General features: G+C 41.6%; 1 long non-coding RNA gene across 1 annotated transcript in view; it reads right to left on the minus strand.

Annotated features, from left to right (window-relative positions):
- Positions 1–3067: 3067 nt before the first annotated feature.
- The window catches only part of LOC308583754, a 152566-nt gene continuing 138134 nt past the window's right edge, over positions 3068–17499 (minus strand). The window contains exon 3 of the long non-coding RNA XR_014006405.1: positions 3068–3545. This is a non-coding gene — a long non-coding RNA (uncharacterized lncRNA). The remainder of the gene's footprint in view (positions 3546–17499) is intronic.

A 17499-nucleotide genomic window follows, 5' to 3' on the forward strand; every position in this document is an offset into this window, starting at 1 on the left:
ATATTTTGCACCCTAAGATTTGACCTTCAATTTGTAATCATATCAGTAATTTCGGAACAGTTTTTCCCCCCTTGTGGGGGGAGAGAGGAATGAATAACCAGAGAATTTAGTTTAATAAAAAACAAAGAGAAAACAAAGGACAGGAATGCCTTGAAGTAAAATTGCATTGATACTGATTAAAACTAAGATAGCAACATCAAAAAGGGTTGTGTAAAAAGCCAGAGTGTTTGAACACTGCGCCATTTCCCATTATCACATTATTGCAGAAACATCTGTGATAATCTCTTAATTATGCACAAAGAACAGAATTCTTTGGTTTGTACTTGGTTGGTTTTAGGCTACATCCAATTGTTTCATCCCCAGTGGGGAATAGGACTGGCTTAGGTAGGTCGGATTAATGAATTTTAGAAGCTGGGCCTTTGTTCATATGCTCAAAAACTATTATTAGAGAAATACAGTATTACACTACACACATCATTCACCTTCTATTATGCTTCTTTCTTTAGCAGCTACAGAGGCACTTTGTGTTGAACATAAGACCTCTCCTTATGGACTGACAGGGAAGTTCTAAGATAACCAAAGAAACAATTGATCCATCCACTGCGCTGGCTAAAACCAGTTTCCTTGCATCATTGTAAATTGGCAAAGAATCACCTCATGAGCTGAAGTGCAGTACATGTAAGATAAAGGTAAAGAGACCCCTGACAATTAAGTCCAGTTGCGAAGGACTCTGGGGTTGCGGCGCTCATCTCATTTTACAGGCCGAGGGAGCCGACATTTGTCCTCAGATAGTTTTTCCAGGTCATGTGGCCAGCATGACTAAGCCGCTTCCGGCGCAACGGAACACTGAAACGCCATTTACCTTCCCGCCAGAGTGGTACCTATTTATCTACTTGCACTTTGATGTGCTTTCGAACTGCTAGGTTGGCAGGAGCAGGGACCGAGCAACGGGAGCTCACCCCGTCATGGGGATTCGAACCGCCGACCTTCTGACTGGCAAGTCCAAGGCTCAGTGGTACCCACCTGTAATATTTTACTGTTCCTTCAGGAAAGTTAAATAGCTTGAAGTTGATTTAAAGTAAGCACTAATATAAATGTCCTTTGCAATTTGATAATTAAGAAAAGCTTAAATTTCCGACAATGTCCTGGTAACTATATTTGCATCGGCATTTTAATGCCAACAATGCTGATAAATATTCTGTCCCCACTGAGATGCTACACATGTCCCTTATGGGTGTGTGTTTATGTCTGTGTATGAAATTTTTCTACATACCAGGAGTGTGGTACCCTTTTCAGGCATTTTTAATACAGTCATACATCATGCTACATTTGCTTCATGTTATGTTTTTTCAGGTTGCGTCCCATTGCGACCCAGAAGTACCGGAAAGGGTTACTTCTGGATTTCGCCGCTCGCACATGTGCAGACACACAAAATGGCATCACGCACATGTGCAGAAGTGGCAAATCAGAACCCGCGCATGCACAGACGTCCCGCTGTGGGTTGCGTTCCTTTCATGTTGCAAACGGGCCTCTGGAACGGATCCCGTTCGCAACCAGAGGTACCACTGTATTCTGTTGGAGGCCTCCCAGAGTAGCTGGGGAAACCCACCAGATGGACAGGCTATAAATAATAAATTATGATGGTGGTGGAGGTGGAGGTGGTGGTGATGATGATGCTGTAATACAGCAAGAACGTGATGGCCATTCTACTTTTTTTTAATAAAAAATAATTATTATTTATTTATTTTTAAAAGCTAACTTTTTTCCTTTACCTATCTGCCTGAAATTTTGCAGAGTTAATACATTCTTGAGGGGCTGCCGCCTCTCAAAATTTCATTCACCTATGTGAAAAATACAGTTATGGCTGTTTTGGTTTCCTAATGTAATTCAGTGGGAGGACTGAAGATTCAGATTTTCAAATTTTGATTCAGATTTAGGGTCCAAACCAGATTGGGTCCCGAACTTAAATCACCTCGCCTGTCAGGATGTGTACAAACAACCTGAGACTTCTCCTGCATGGTAGTTGCTGCTGCTTCTGGTGCTTTAAGCCCCTCCTTGTCCTTGGAGACAGCGGATGGGACAGAGGAGATCCTAAACAGCCAGACTCTCTCAGGGTCTGCCTCTTCCTCCCCTTCCTTCTACACTTCCAGCCTCTGACATCCCTGACTCTTCCTCTTCCCCAAGCCCCGACTCCTGCCTTGTGGGTGGTGAAGAGCATATTATAAAACTTGATACAGTGGTACCTTGGTTCTCAAACATATTCCATTCCAGAAGTCCGTTCCAAAATCAAGGTGCACTTTCCAATAGAAAGTAATGCAAAATGGATTAATCCATTCCAGACTTTCAAAAACAAACCCTAAAACAGCAATTTTACATGAATTTAACTATCTAACGAGACCATTGATCCATAAAATGAAAGCAATAGACAATTGTCAGGGAACTGCAGGCAGCGAGGGAGGAAAGAATTAGAGGATACAGGGAACGATCTCCACTGCTCAGTACTGAGTCCTCCTCAGAAGACAGAGAAGAGGATAGTGAGTCTGGGGAGGAAGGGGTGCTTCAGAGAGAGGGGGATCCACGTCACAGGGGAAAACGGAAGGGGCTGAGCCGTTGGCTCTGTTGGTCTCGAGGGAGAGGGAAAAGAGAAAGTAGTTAGAGCAACGCGTCATGAGAGACGGGTCGCTTTGTTTATTCTGCATGTAATCTTGTCAGAAGAAAATAAAGAAAGGAAATCATGGCTGGCTGCCGGGAGTGTTTTTCTGCTAAGTGCAGCAATGCATGCAGCTGGCTAGCTGACAACAATGTACAGCAGTCACACAATCAATCAGTAACTGAACTGGGTACCACACAGTCACATACGCACACACAAGCCGCAGAAACAAAAACGCAAAAGGAATAGCAAAAACAGACAGACCTCAGTGTAACACTCAAAATGGAAGTGTGACACTCAAAACGGAAAAGTAACACTCAAATGGAGCACATTTGGCTTCCGAAAAAAGTTCGCAAACCGGAACACTTACTTCTGGGTTTGCAGTGTTTGGGTTCCAAGTTGTTCAAATATCAAGGCGTTTGAGAACCAAAGTAGCACTGTAGGTATGTGCTGTCAGTGGAAGACCTACATTATCTAAGACACTTCAGTGCCTGAAGTAGGAGCAGAGATGCTTAAGAATTCAGTCTTTTGAGTATTCCAGTATGAAGTGACCTGGTATGCACCTTTAGGGCTAATGTGTGTACAACAGCAGTCAGGATTGTGTGCTGTGATTTATCCATTGGCTTTCACAAGTCGGTGATGTTACCATGCAGCTCTTGGTTCTAAGCACATACTAAAACACATTCAAAGGTGTCTATTTTGAGAGAAGATACATGCAGAAATGCACAATTTGAGATAAAGCATGTCTAAAAATGCATATTTAAATCAATATTAAATTGAAGCTTGATGCTGCTTACCCCCTTTTTAGCCTTCAACGAAATGAATATTCAGGGAGCTCCAGCTGCAGCAGATCAGTTTGATTCCTAAAACTGCCTGGAATGAGGCGCTTTGGGTTCTGGGGAGAAGGGACAACAAAATTTGCTGATTCGAAATGGACTTCCGTGGAGAGCAGCCATCCTTTATAGTTTGATAACCGTAGGCCAGGCAAGGAGACAAAATGAAGGAGAAGAAAGCAGGGCATTTTAAACCTGAACCACATCAGAACTTGTGTCATCTAGTCGGATGGTGATAATGAGCCAGGAATGTGCTGGAACATGCTTTTTACTTTTGATTTTTGTAGGACAGCTGTGTAGAGAGCAGTCAGCCTAAGCAGTCAATTTGACAGAGATCTAACCAGCAGCATCCAGGAGCGTGTGACTGCAAATGATTTAAAACAGAAGGGAGATAAGAGAGAAATGTGTCTGCTTTCTGAATTTGAACCCCAGCGCTGAAAATTTATTCCCCTCAGCCCCCCAGCTTGGATTGGTAGCAACGTGTTTTCCTAGTCGTCAAAGGATTTATGTGAATGATAAGATGTTTTCATTGCCATCAGCATCTCTCCAGGGCTGCTATGAGACTGGGAGATCTCATCATTTCATGCTATGCACTGAGGTGGATAGGGGGTGAATTCACATTCTTCATTGTAGCTCAGCTATACACCTGCAATATCCAAAGGCTGAAATATTGCTTTTTTTATTTCTTGGTTGTCTGCTTTCCTCAGCTCTGCTTGATGTACACTGGCTGAGCTCAGTGCCATCTCCTTTCCACAAAATAAGAATAATAAAATACGCACTGAAATTATTCTGTAGAGATATGATGAACTTTCCACTATTTAGTATGATACGTCTAAAGCACTGTAGATGCTAAGTACTGAGAGAGGCTCGCAGTGCAATGTTTGGGTGCATTTCCCTTATTTAAAAAAAGTTCTGCTTCCACTTAATCACCACCAATTTCTGAAGCAAGCATAGAGCATCAAAGCTAAACAGAGCCCTTTCATCAGCTTTCTTAAATTTCCAAGTTAAAGAAAACTTTGCATCATTATCACCCAGTTTTGCATATGTTCATATAAAGCAACAAAAGCTTCCAGGAAATGTAAGATATTTTAAAAAATAGACAAGAAATCCAGCTCTGCAGTTATATCACACACAAAAATAAAACCACAGTTGGCCACTATTTGATCATGCACTTACAAGTGAATATGGAAGCCATCTGGCCTATGCCACCTTTGGTTTTATTATAATAAATGTGTCAGGTTTGCGATTCTGGTCTGAGATTGCTGCATTGTTACACACTGAAGAAAGAATAACAACTGTCCTTCCTTTCCTTTGGCAAATGCTACCATTGAAACTTTTAGATTAGTTGGTAACTGGCTCTAGAGAGCCAGTGTGGTGTAACGGTTAGATTGTTCAACTAGGAACTGGGAGAGCAGGGTTCGAATCTCCACTCAGCCTTGAAGATGACCGGGATACCTTGGGCCAGGCTCCATCTCTTAGTCTAACCTACTTTACAGGGTTGTTGTGAGGGTGAAATGGGGAGGTGGAGAATCATATACACCACCTTGAGATCATTGGAAGATAAAGCTGGTATATAAATGTAATAAATAAAAGTTCTGGTTGGTTGATTTCAGTGTACCAACCAGAGGTAATTCCCTGGCTAACACTGGTAAAAAAAAAAGTTATCAGCTATCAGTTGTTATATTTGCTCTAGAACCCTGTAAATGTATTGTTTTCTCCACCCAACCACACAGAACAAGGTTTCTTGCTACCAATATGCCTTCTTTCCCCTCCTCATATATGTCTGCATCAGAAACATATGACTTTTTGGAACTGCAACACAGCCAGAATTTTGTGCCACACTTTGTAGGCTTATATGGCATATACTGTCTCAGACAACTTCCTCCAAATGGCACTAATTATCCAAAAGCTTTACTATTCTCATATGACACAAAGCACTGTGGGAAAGGAAACATATACCAGACCAATGACATCTTTTGGATACTTAATGAGAGAAGCAAAATTTATCTGAAATTTGCAAAATACTCTTACAAGCAACTATGGGCTCCTTAGATTCTCTTACAGATAACTGGGGAAATGATTCAGGTGTAAACCGCAGATCCAGCAAAATGGAGTAAAATTTGGGGTGCTATATTCAGCTCATTGTCAGTCTGTATATTTCATATTTCACTTTGTATACCGCCTTTCTATATTACTGAACACAAGACACTTTACAACAACAAAATAAACAAAGATCATATACCTTATAATAATCTGATCCAATGCAAAAAGTCATAATAAAAACACAGCTTTAAAACAACCAACTTAGATCAAATAATATTCAACAACCCATTAGAAAAGTACAGTAAAATTAACTCTTCAAATATCAGCAAATAAAAAAACACACCAGAAATTCATTCTTAACCATTACAACAAATAATTACTAAACTATAATCAATAAAAATAATGGCAAGTTACAAAGACATAAAATACAACAATGCATACAAAACTATGTAAAAGGGTCAAATTAAGAAACAAAGACTCATAACTTACAAAATTATAGATAGTATCTAGCCTTCTGCCCCCTTAGTGCCTTACCAGATTACTGTGGGAAGCCCACAGGGAGGAAATGAGGGGGATCACCCTGCTTTGCTGGCAGCTGGTATTCAGACCCACTTTACCTCTGGTACTAGAAGTAGTACACATTCATTCTACATATTAGCCACCGACAGAGTTCCTTTAAATCAACTCCCAGGTGTGATTCCCCACAGCCTCAGCAGATTTTCAAGTAATTAACAGCCTGTTGCAGGGGAGAGGTATGTGGGAAGATTGGTACCTTTTCCCACTTGTACTTGCAGTACCATGCAAAAATGAAATAATTTGGGGAGAGTGCATTTTACAAACTAGGCTGTCCTTGTGCCTGGATCCTAGAATGGCACTCATTTCTGTATTTGACGAGGTGGGGGAATGATCTTTGAGGGGGGCGGGGAATAATCAATTAGCAGCAGCAAGAATGACAATTGCTAGAAGATGGAAAGAATTAGGTGATAATTTAAATTCAGTGTGGTATCAACAGCTATGGCCTACCGCATTAAAGCAAAAACTTACACACACACACACAAAAGACAGAAACAATTCAAGAAACACAGTGGGCAAATTTGAAGTGACTTCATTCAGTTTTATGGCACAAAAATAACGTAACTGGCAGCCACAGACTTCTCTGGAAAGAGTGTATAAAATAGTTCCTTGTTGAGTAATAATTCTCTTTTTCCTTTAGGGCTTTCAACAAAGATGTGACTTTTGTCACATTCGAATTCATTGCCATGTTGTTAAACCACCTGGTTTATTATTGATGCCCTTGCACTCATTGTTAGGTAGTTTTGTTTAGCTTTCACCTTTTAAAATGTTCTAATCAAAACATTTAGTCATTTTGGGTTTTAATGTTATTTCCTTAACTTCTTTGATTACTGCTAGAGGTGCACAGGTACCTTCAATAAGCAACCCAGTGAAAAAGAAAGTTTAGCCAGCAAAGTTCTCTTAAGCACCTTGGTGAGCTCGAGATAGGAAGTTGGATTTGAGTGAATTTTCTTATTACAGTTTTATATTTTATCTTTTTGGGAGTTCTGCCGCAGCATTATGTAGCAATCTCAAATTACAGTGGTGCCCCGCAAGACGAACGCCTCGCGAGACGAAAAACTCGCAAGACGAAAGGTTTTTTCGTTTTCGAGTTGCTTCGCAAGACAAATTTCCCTATGGGCTTGCTTCGCAAAACGAAGCTTGCCCCCGCACCCCGGGCCTCTTTTGAAGCAAGGGGCGGCGGGGAGAAGATCGCTTCTCCCCGTTGCCAGCCCCGCAATCTCCGGGGACAATCCACTCTGTCCCCAGACCCCTTTTGAACCAAGGGGTGGCAACGGGGAGAAGCGATCTTCTCCCCTCCGCCCCTTGCTTCAAAACAGGGGACAGAGGGGAAGGCGCCCGCGCCTTCCCCTCTCTCCCCGGACCCCTTTTGAACCAAGGGGCGGCAACGGGGAGAAGCGATTCTCCCCGCTGCCCCTTCCCTTCCTTTAAAACAGGTCCCCTCTGTCCCCGGACGGTCTCCATAGGAACGCATTGATTGATTTTCAATGCATTCCTATGGGAAACCGTGCTTCGCAAGACGAAAAACTCGCAAGAAGAAAAAACTTGCGGAACGAATTAATTTCGTCTTGCGAGGCACCACTGTATTGCACTTCAATTAACTTGAGACCTAGTCAAATAATTTAAGTCCCCTTGCCAATGCATGCCAGCTGTTCTCCCAAGACAGACGTGTGGTCTATCTGGATATGCTCTACATGAGTATGGCTGTGCATGCATAGGACTCCTTCCATGGGGATGTCAACCCTGGTCTGTCATGGAGACAGACCCTCATTTGCGCCTTCAGACTGACAGAGATGAGGGAGGGCACCACCATGCCTCTGGCCTCCCAGCAGTGGAGGCCCTGCCATTTAACGGGAGGGAAAGGTAGCAGGGAGGCCAATCCAGTGCTCCCGGCGTCCTCCCAGTAAGTGGCAGCAACTTGACTTCCTGGAGGCAAGGTACATTGCTGCCCATCCTCACCAGCCTGCTCCTGTCAACTTCAGGGGCATGGTCAGCATGCATGTCAGTATCCTGAGGGTGTGGATATTCCATGCGTTCATACATTAATTACTCCGGAGAACCAAAGGCTTGAACCAAAGGACTTATCGTTGGGTGGAACTGTAAAGAACCCTTCTGGTAAAATTACTTTACCACGGTTTTCAAACATAATCCATTCTGGAAGACCGTTCAGCTTCCGAAACGTTTAAAAACTGAGGTGGAAAGGGCAGTCTGCAAATTCAGTGGAGAAAATGGGGGGGGGGACTCGGTGGAAGCTGTTCAACCTCCAAGGCGCGTTCAAAAATGGAAGCATTTACTTCCAGGTTGTCGGCGTTCAAAAACCAAAACGTTTGGCTTCCAAGACACTAAAAAACCAAGGTTCCACTGTAGCCAAATGGATTGCGTAAAACAATCCCATGGTCAAACACACAAACACTTCCCTTTGTGCTGCTTTTGTCTGTTAAGATTATGTGATTTTTAAAAAAATGTCTCCCTTGAGAATCTGGTTTCCATTAACCAAATTAAAAGCTTCCTCAGTTCATGCCTCTTTGCCTCTTTCTACTAACTCACTGCCAGTGAATTATGGAACGCTGTGACACTGCAATTTTAAACTGCTACTCTGGTGACCTCAAGAGGAGAAAATGCATTAATTAAATATGTTGCCAAGTTTATTTGGAAAGGAAGTTATTCATTCATGAAGCATTTAAAATAGTTTTAAATGAATGAATGAAGCATTTTGAAGCATTTGCGTCATTTCTATATGTTAGATTTCTTGGAAACATTAAGGTTAGGGATTAGTTTTCCAGAACATTGTTGGCAGCGTTTAAAATGACTTCTCTGTTAATGATCTTTGGCACTACTACTGAAAATATTTCCATTTGTTTATATTGCCCTCTCATGTGTACTTTCTCAAACTGACTTTGTTTGCTCTCAGTGATATCACCACAGGGCCAAATCTGATTGGCTATGTACTTCTATGATCACTGATTGGCAGGCATCACCCATATGACTAAGCAAAGGCGAAGAAAGACACTGCAACCAGTGGAAACCCAAACAGCGGGGACAACAATGGAACTAATAAAAAAGAAAAGTTTAATATTCGGTTTCGGTGCTGAAAAAACAGACTGATTCAACTTGGACCAATTAGGAGGCTCCTTTATTTGACTGGAGAATTACCCTTAGTTAAGAAATGTGCCAAACTGCAGACAATATGATTTTGGAGTTGAAAAAATTCAATTTCCAGGTAAAATGATTGTTTCTGATTACTTATTCAGAGTTCTGTTGGTACTCTCTCACCTCCCCATCTTCCTTTACAGTAGAGACATAGGTTTCACTCTTGCAATGCTCTCCCAAAGTACCGGAATTGAGAGCATTGGTGAAATAATTCTCTACCTGCAAGCTGGAGTGTCAATCACAAGAAGGCTCTGCCTGTGCACCCACTCTCTCCTTCAGTGTTTGCTCTCCCATCACCCTACCCTAATGTTATGGTAAGCTTAAATACATTGCTTTTGCTTTCAGCAGACGCCTGTCTGCAGCATTGTTTTGATGCCTGGATCAACAAGGTGCTACAAAGCACTTTAGGGCTCCTTGCTTCAATCTGTGCCTCCTGATAGAGCTCTGATTCAACGTTGGCAAGGCCAAATTCCCCGGGGCATCCAGCTTCACCTCACAATTCATCTCAATCGGATGCACAGCCCTAATTAATATTTACACAAGGGTATTGGGAGAGGCGGCAAAGAAATATTTCCATCTGTAAAATCACAAATTTTGGCCTGAAAATCAAAGCCAGATAATACTTGGCACATTCCTAGTTAAGGTTGTAACTTCAAATACAGTGGTACCTCTGGTTACGTACTTCTGGAGGTCTGTTCTTAACCTGAAACTGTTCTTAACCTGAAGCACCACTTTAGCTAATGGGGCCTCCCGCTGCTGCCGTGCCGCCAGAGCACGATTTCTGTTCTCATCCTGAAGAAAGTTCTTAACCCGAGGTACTATTTCTGGGTTAGCGGAGTCTGTCACCTGAAGCTTATGTAACCTGAAGCATATGTAACCCGAGGTACCACTGTACTGTGCTGTTTACCATATTATTATGCTACTTTGAAGTTCAGTTTTACATGGAAGGAGTATCTTGACACTCAGGAGCTAAAGCCTTCTGCACAAAACAGTATGTCATTGTTCCCCTCTAATAAGCAGAATGACCTTTCTTAAATTCCTACTGAGTAACCTGTGTTTTTAATGTGACGCCTTTCAAAAAATATCACAGGGACATGCTAATAGCAGGAGCAAAGAGCAAAGATAATGAGTGTTCAAGTTTGTGTGTCTTTGGCTAAAACGTAAGACTGGATGGAGAGAGAGAAACGCAAGTTGTTGATTCTGTGAGCCTTTGCTAAAGACAGGCAGCTACCCACAGACATTTCTGCGGATGGCTGATAACACCTCCCCCCCAAATGCTAAGCCTTAGCAACATAATTGTATGGCTGGGTTGGAGCCCATATTAGCTTCCCAGCAGTTGGGTAGCTGTTGCTTACCAAAAGGGAAAGGAATGAGATGGCATTAAGGTGGGCAAGGTAGAAACACACCACCAAATATCATGAGATTGGCTCTGCCACTGCATTTGCACTGTGCTGACCTCCCTGCCACCTCTCCTGTTTCCGTCTTCGTCCTGGTGAGCAACAGTGAGCCACCTGCCAGGAAGCTAGCATAGCCCCCACCTGAGCTGCTTCTGGGATCAACTGTATTATGGGTATGGTTGGTGGAAATGCCTGAGAATGAAATCTGTATGTGGAAGGGTAATAAGGATGTGCTTGGGAAATGTTACTGTGCCAGAAAGTACGGGTGCAGCTTCTATTTGAGTTATTTGGTTTGGCTGCTAACAATGCTTTAATGCATAGGGTTTTTATTTGATTTTTACTTGCAATGTTTTCTAACATTTAAGAGGATGTCTTGTTTTGCTGCTAATTATGCTGCATTAATGAGGATTATTTGGTTTTTTTGAACAAATGATTTGTCTGTGTAACGTTTTCTTCTGGGATTTTGGAATGTTGTATTTCAAAATATGCTGTAAACCGCTTAAGGTGTTTGGGTTGTTTTCCTTCCAAAAACTGTAAAGTGGAATACAAATGATGTAAAATAAATAAGTGACTTCATTGATGTGATATAGTGGCAACCATAAAAGGGAGACTGGATACCTCAACTACTGAAAACATAAAACACAACTAGGTCTGTCCCAGAAAAAGGGCTTTGGTGGGCAAAAGCAGCCTCCTTGTTTAAGAATGAGTGGTGGCCTTGTCTTCTAGGGCCTATGTGAAGAAGACATGACGCCTAGAGCACTAGATGCTTCACTTGGTGCAGCAATTTCCATGCTCTTCTGTGTTATGAGACTCTAGGCATTTGATTAGACTTTAATGCCCAAACCTTGGCCCTCTGAAAGTAGTGCAGGCTTTTCATCAATAATTGCAATGTGTGTTTGCTCAGTGACTTACACCAGATCTTCTGTGGCAATAAAGGAAACAACAATAGCTCTCTAGAGGAGTTTTGGTGGAGACTTTTATGAATTCCATGTCTGCTTTGATATCTGGGAAACTCATTTTCCAGCAATAAAAAAAGCTATCTCTGCAGAAAGTTCTTCCTTTTTTACTTCTTGGTTAATTTCCTATGGGAGGAGTAAACCAGCTGGTCACATTGAAACAGTGAGCAAGATCTTCAGAGTAGCAGAATTCTATGTTTGCTAGTGGTGGTATCGAAATAGTTCCTCTGCCTAGATATTGAAAACATTGGGTTAGACACATGGTTCCCAGTTTGGTCTGTCTGGGTGCTATGCAGTTAATGTTTGCTCATCGTAAACCCACAGAAAGTAATGGACCTAACTTAGGTTCATTAATTTCAATGGGTCTACTCTGAGTAAACGCTAGTTGAATTCCTCACTCTGTGTTGTAGATATGCAGCAAGCTTTCACTTATTTCATCATCTTATGGGCAGAACCAGTGGTCTGTCTGCATGCTTGCCCGACAGTACATTTAGTGCAATATTTTGTTTCTGTCATCCGTGTTAGTTGGGTGCAATTGGAATATCGCCTACTGTTCTGGTAGCCTCCCCTCAAAAAGGATATTGCAGAGTTGGGAAAAGTTCAGAAAAGTTCAAAAATGATCAAGGGGGATGGAATAGCTCCCTTATGTGGGAAACTCAAGAAAAGGTAAGAGACAAGTTGATAAAAGTGGGTACAAATTATGCATGGCATGAAGAAACCGGGTAGAGAAAAGCTTTTCTCCTCTCAAAACACTAGAATTTGTTCAGCAAATGTTGGAGCACTGAGGACAGGCAAAAAGTGCTTCTCCACACAGTGCATAGTTAAACTCTGGAATCTGCTCCAATTTGGATGGCATGAGCCTTCTGTGTTCATCTCATAAGTCCCCAAGTTTGCTCTGTCAGAATAGATGTCACACGGCTTCCAGGAATGGCATTTACTGAATCAGAACATCCAAGAAATGTATGTATGGCTTGTACTGATACCATCAACTGAGCCAATTGGAGCATGGGGTCAGGAGGGCTATTAGGCCTGGGGCCTCCAACTCAAAGCGAGCCTCAAATTTAGACACTTTCCCCCCTCTTCATTTTGTGGCCATTGATGAGTTTCACAACTCATTTTTATGCACACAAGACCAAACTGTGACACAGTCCTCTCAGGCTACAAAAGCATTTGTTACATATAAAAACATCAAATTATCTACCACTCTATTTTTGGTGCCATGCAATTATGGCTAGAGGCTTCAAAAAGCTGGAAGTGGTTCTTTGGAGCTTTCAAAGGGCCTGGCCATAAACATGTCTGCAGAAAGATTTAGGCAGCCATATTCTGAAATTTCCCCGAAGTGTTAAATCATACCCTTCTCGTACAGCATGCAAGCGAGAGACTAATGATGAATAGCATGCATTAATAAGTGCTACCTGCAATTTCTGCTTCGATGAAAAACGGGAATGGAATCACGGTCCCTGCTGTTTAAAATGCCATTCATGAACTTCAAGAATCCCATTTTCCAATTGCATATCTTTATATCTCACTTGAGGGAGGTTCCACTTATGTACAAATCAAACAGATTTGAAACGTAAAAATACCTCCTACAGTTTTATAAAATAACATTATTACAATTTAATCTGTAAAATAAAAACTCTGGTTATTGACTGTATAAAGTAAGCATCTTTCACCCTTTAAAGTGGCAAAGTAAGATGTTTATGTTTTGCCACCTGGAGAGATGGGCAAAGGTTTAATTTTATTCAACAAACAGGATAAATCCACAGACATCCATTTGATGCAAATGATTACCTAAGGTCTAATTGTCTGAGTAGGAGAAGAAGGTGTGCAATTGACTGATGTTTTGCATTCTTGTTCTGTATTGGGAATTTAAACAAAAAAAATGCCTTCTGACTATAAACAGAAAAAAGATTTGATGGGAAATAATTATGGAAAAGTAGCATGTCATTTTAAAATGCAATTTTCTAACAGTAATCACAGATAATTCTATTGTGTGGTGCTTGGAGGGACCTTACAGGAGTAAGGTCTTGGATATTTTCTTGAGTAGGTTGGAAAGCTGTTCTAAGAGTCTTCTAAAATTGTGATAAATGGGTCTGGGAAACTCTAGCACAGCACAGAGTAACAAAACAAGAAGCTAAACTAGGTTATATTCCAAAAGAACAGCAAGGAAAACATAAATCAGAAAGTTGGGAAAGATGTTACAAATCTTCAAAATTTCTTTGTAAACCTCACTACTGAATTGGTGTCGATATTTGTGCTCTTATTGTTGCCCCTAAAGTGATTATTGCCTTTGTGCTGTTTTCTTACAGTAGATCATATAAATAACTACTTTTAAAACCCAGCGCTTCAGCTTTTGAAACCCTACGTCTTGCAAAAGTTGATGCTAAAGATAGTCACTCGGTATTTGTGAGCAGCTTAGGCTGTAGTCTGCACGATAACCACCTCATCTATGCTAATAAGCCTCACCCATCTTCTTCAAGATATTGTTAACTATCCATCTGGTGGAAGTGGAAACAGGTCGGCTTCTAGCTCATTTCCCTCTCCTGCTAGGAGTATCTGGGATCAAATTTCAGTCCAAAAATTCAGAGACTGCAAGAGGACAAATTCTTAGACACCAAGGATAGAACTTCACCACTAAATACTGTCAGGAAACATATTTGTAAGGGAAATGACCAAAACTAAAATGTCACAGATTTATGGTGATGCCTAATATTTAAAGTAATCTTCTGTATGTTTTAAGGGACACGGGTGGCGCTGTGGGTTAAATGACAGAGCCTAGGACTTGCTGATCAGAAGGTCAGTCGTTCGAATCCCCGCGATGGGGTGAGCTCCCATTGCTCGATCTCTGCTCCTGCCAACCTAGCAGTTCGAAAGCACGCCAGTGCAGGTAGATAAATAGGTACCGCTCCAGCGGGAAGGTAAATGGCATTTCCATGTGCTGCTCTGGTTCGCCAGAAGCGGCTTAGTCATGCTGGCCACATGACCCGGAAGCTGTATGCCGGCTCCCTCAGCCAATAAAGTGAAATGAGTGCCGCAACCCCAGAGTCGGCCACAACTGGAACTAATGGTCAGGGGTCCCTTTACCTACTGTATTTTTTGGGAAGTTGTTTTTTCACTATGCATTTGGACACCTCTTAAGATATCAAAAACAAATTTGCATGATGGTCCCCTGCTACCCACGTGTGTTTCTGTGTCTAACCCACTAATCAATATCTATCTAGATTATTTTCTGATGGGTAAAAATATGTTCTAGCTGTCAACCCCTTCCATTTCTTCTTTGGAGTCTTTCATATGAACAGGAGGAACTTCCCCTCCATTTCTTCCATAATGTACCCCCCTCCACGCCCAAACCTGCTCCAATGGATTGGGGGAACTCCCAGAACACATTTGGTGGGTGGACACAGGGGGAGAAGAGTTCCATTGTCTAAGCGGAAGCTCTTGAACGAACGTTGAAAAGTACAGCAATCTGCTTTAGTTTGTTTCAAGTATTCCAAAGTGCTGTGGTTGCTGTGCTTGGAGCTGGTGCCTACCTGATCTCTGCATGTTACCAAGAATAGCATTAATAACAATTGGCATAGAACAAATTGGCAAACAGTTTTTTTCCGTGAAACAATTTTTTTTTATCTAATTATATAGCTATGTGCTCAATTCTGAAGATGTTTTCTTCTTTCACTCGTACAAAATAATGGATTGCCTCCTAGAAAATGAGATAAAGGAGAAGGGAACCTTTAGACTACACTTTTCAGATGAGCTTTCTAGCTCAGTTCTAAGGTTTATGCAAAACTAAAAGTATTTAAAGAATGTGTATAATGATGAACCAGCTTTTTACGTGGGTCCCCCTGCCCCTGATGCTATTCAATTCCAACTCGCATCAGTTCCAGCCTGCGTTGCATTGCTCCAGAATGATGGGAGTCCTAGTTCAACAACATCCGGACAGTGTACTGCTGGCCACCTCTGTTTTAACAAGTTGTTATTAATAGTGCCAATGTGCAACCAATGAAACGGTTTTATTACCCTGCATTATATTAATTGTTTCCATGCGCCTCATCACATGTCATAAAAAACCAATAAACAACAACACCATCAAGCAGTTTCCAAATATGTATAAAACACTAAAATAAATTATCTATTTGGTTTCAGGCCAGACAACCAGTTCAGGGACACACATTACTTCTCTATGTGAAGATTAGCTCTGAGGTAGATAAAGGACAGCTCACCTGGTGGACTAAAGGAAAAGAGGAATTCTATAGCTCAGTTGGTTAGAGCGTGGTGCTGGTAATGCCAACGTTGCAGGTTCAATCCCTGAATGGGACAGCTGTGTATTCCTGCATTTCAGGGGGTTGGACTAGATGGCCCTCAGGATCCCTTCCAACTCCACAATTCTATGATTCTATGAATTCTGTTGCTATTGGTTGAACCAGGAACGGGCAGCCTGTCCAGGTTTGTCCCTTCATCCATCACTGGTTCCAGCCTCACCTACTGCTGGCATGCAGCCTCCATCAGATTACTCCAACCCAAAAGTGTTAAGTAATCATTTGCAGGGGCTGAGGTTATTGTTAGGAAGAATAATAATCACAATAATAATATAGGTTTTTTTGTACCCCTCCTATCTTATTGGGTTGCCCCAACCACTTTGCATGACTTTCAACAGAATATATGCCAGCCTTTAAGAGCTTCCCCTTCCTTTTAACAGAGAAAGTAGCAACCTGCAATTGGAGTGAATGGATCATCATCTAGGTGTCAGCCAGGACCCTCCAGTAACATGATATAAGGGCATGGAGATTTACAATGCACTGGCAGCAATCCACACACTTGGTTGCATGCAGCTAAGCTTTATTCAGAGCAGACCCATTGAAATAATTAGGCATGACTCACTTAGGTCCATTAATTTCAATGGGTTAACTCTGAATTGGCTAAGATTTGGTATGTCCAAATGTAAAAGCTCTGGGAAGGGTCACATGCTGCTTTCAGTGGCTTCCCTTTGACAGCATGAGCCATATATATATATATATATATATATATGCTTTGCTAGAGCTTAGCATTTATTTTCTGCCAGAATTGTGTCTCCTGCAATCTGATAGCAAGTCGGTGTCTAACAATCTCACCATGCAATATTCTGTGGGTAAATATTTTTAAACTCTTGAATCAAGGATTGATGAAATATTTAACAGTAGAGCAGCTTCTAATGAGCTCAGAAAATGGTTATCCTGCAGCTCTAAAGGCCTTTTTGTTTGCTTATCAATCCCCGTGATCTTGTTTTTATGAGCTGTCTGCTAGTGATAGTGTCCTCAGAGAAGTGGGTCTCTCATCCCCTGCAGATGAAGTGGCTTTTGTCTGTAAGGAGTGTAGGCACAGAATCTAGTGGGAAGTTCTCCTGCCCATATGCCACTGAAATACACGGAGGCCCTGCAAAATACACTCACAAACCTCTTCTGCCACGCAATTTTCTACCTGCATTACACGTAAGTGATGGGCAGCAGCCTCAAAAGCACTCAACCTTGGTCCTCAATGATCCCCTTCAAGCTAATTTACCTCTGGAATACTAATGGGACCATTTAAAACCAACCCTTCTGAATGCCAGATCATACAGTGGAGTAGCAACAAAAGCGATGCCAGATTAATTGAACGAGAGAAGCACAGAAACATTGTACTGGTCCATCTGTACTTATTATTCCCACTACCACAATGTTTTTTTATTGAAATGCAGAGATGATGATGATGAATTATTAAATTTCTGTTTCACCCTTCATCCAAGGATCACAGGGCAGTTTATGATAAAACCACATTAAAATGTATAGCATAGTAACAAACAAAAACAGTAACCCTTAAAAGGCCGTACATTGTTTAATTAGCCAAAGGCCTAGGAGAAGAGGAATGTTTTCGCCTAAAGATAAGCA

The sequence above is a fragment of the Podarcis bocagei genome, assembly GCF_964188305.1.
Source record: "Podarcis bocagei genome assembly, chromosome: 1".
Lineage (NCBI taxonomy): Eukaryota > Metazoa > Chordata > Lepidosauria > Squamata > Lacertidae > Podarcis > Podarcis bocagei.